The sequence below is a fragment of the Caretta caretta genome, chromosome 24 (assembly GCF_965140235.1).
Source record: "Caretta caretta isolate rCarCar2 chromosome 24, rCarCar1.hap1, whole genome shotgun sequence".
NCBI lineage: Eukaryota > Metazoa > Chordata > Testudines > Cheloniidae > Caretta > Caretta caretta.
In genome coordinates, this window is record NC_134229.1 from 10,424,172 (window position 1) to 10,426,419 (window position 2,248).

Below are 2,248 nucleotides of genomic sequence, written 5' to 3' on the forward strand. Positions count from 1 at the left end.
CTCCCCTGCAGGCTTCCCCCAAGCTGGCCTTGGGAGGCCCAGCTCTGTGGGCACCAGTTCCCGTCCCGTCCTCTCCTGCCTGCCCAACCTTTAACCCTGCATCCAAATCTATCCATGCCCTGGTAGGCGTCCAGCTCTACGCCACCTGCCACTGCTGGGCCCAAGTCGCAGGGGGTCCTCTCTGCATCCCCCACTGCTGCCCAACATTGCCGGTACACTGGGTGAAAGCACAGAGCTGGGACAGAGCTACCCTATATTCAACTCCTCTTCCTCCTCTGGGGCGGGATCAGCCCCTTGGGCGCATCCCCCAGGCCCTGGGGAGACCCCCTCCACTTTCTGGGGACACATCTCCCCCTACCTTTGTCTTTCTCCATGCCCCTGCCCCGCCCGGTGCACACAAATCCTGCTGCCTCACCCACCCTTCTTGACATTAGGCCTTTCAAGGGTGGGCAGGTTTGGCCCTTCCACCCCCCATCTATTCTCCAGCCCCCTGACCATTCCCATTCTCTTTGCCGAGTGCCCTGCAGGGGGTGACTCCAGCTTCTCGGAGCCAGGGCAGCTCAGAGCTCAACGAGATGAGCTAGAAGCAGAGAGCTTCCAGGATCAGAAGTGGGGGCCTGGGGTGCTGCTGGCAGCTCCAAAGATGCCATGGCCTCTTCCAGCAGATGAGGGGCTAATGATCCCAGAGGGTGGCACGATCCCCATGGCTAGCAGGAAAGGAATTACAGGGGGACCCTCCGCAGGCTGGTGCGAGTCCCCTCTGTAGTGACACCTTGGGCAAGTTCCAACCCTCCTACTTCCCCACCAGAGAAACACACAAGAGCTCCCGCCACAGCATGCCTAGGTCAGAGGTGCAAGGAGGCCCAGCTGGGTAGCTCAGGCTCCATGCCCCTTATCATCCCCCCTTGGAGCTGCTGGCTAGTGCCCTTGGAGTGAGCCCCCACCGGCTTCCAGGAGCGAGGGGGCGGACAGCTGTAATGGATTCGTGTGGCATTCAAGCGGAAACAACCCCACCCGCTCCAGGCAAAAGAATAAAATAAACTAAAATTCCCCCCAAATCCAAAGTAGAAATAAAAAGCCTAAAACGAACTGCCCCCACCCTGCCTAAGCCTGGCTGCCCACTCCCTAGCGCACCAGAGGGAGCCGGCGTGGGGAGGGACCCCAGACAGAAGGAGCCAGCTCTCTCCTCAGTGACAGCACCTGGTATCCCAAAGGCAGAGACTGGGAGCCAGGGCTCAGTAAGCCCCATTGCCATCTCCCCGCCCAGCCACCCCTGCTGCGACAGGGTCATTCGCTGATTAGAAAACAGAGTTACAAAGTAGATTGCACAAGGTCAGGGCAGAGTGGGTTTGGGCAGCGTCCTGGGAACGGACAGGTCAGAGGCTTAGGGATACGATTCGCTATGGCATGCGCAGCAGCGAGCCCTGCTTCACAAGGGAGCAATTCAGTGCAAGCTCAGGGCTCCCACTCGGAGCAGGTTCCGCCTGACGGTAGAAGAGTCCTGTCAGCTCCAAAGTGACCCTGAAGATCTAGGCAGGTGGAGTTCCCAGGGGTCTACGTGCCACTGGGCTGAAATGAGATTTGGAGATCTAAATCCTATCCACGTCCAAATTGGCTTACACCTTATGCAGTCACTTGCACCAGTGCAAGCCCCTCCCAGGTCACTGCGGTAGTGTTTCCCTACCCACTGTGAACTAGTCCGTCTAAATGACTGCACAAGGTGCGGGGGTGGGAGAGAGCAGCAGCCCTCTGATTCTGTACAATCGTTAGAAATCTAGCCCTGGGTTGAGCTGAACCGGTTTGGGCCCGGTCCCAACCTCATTCATGCTAGCGTGACTCCACTGGAGCGTTGCCAGATTTATACAGGTGCAAGAGGAGAAACGGACGAATTTGCCAAGGGTTGTGGTGCATTCTCCATTACTGGCAATTCTTACATCAAGATTGGATGTTTTTCTAAAAGCTCAGCTCTAGGCCTGCACTATCCAGGTCAGACGAGATGATCACAATGGTCCCTTTCAGCCTTCAAAACGATGAATAAAGCCTAGATGTCTTTAAAACAAATCAACATCCCCTCCCCTCCTCCCCCACTGCAACCACTTGGAATAGCTGGTGCTTAAAGCCCCAGCTTGCCTGAGGCAGATACCATCCTACCTGAGACTCGTTTTGAAAATAAGGAAGTTTCCAGTCCTCGTAAGTGGAGAGAAAAACTGGAAAACGTGACTCTGAAAGGCTCAAACCAGGATGCAAA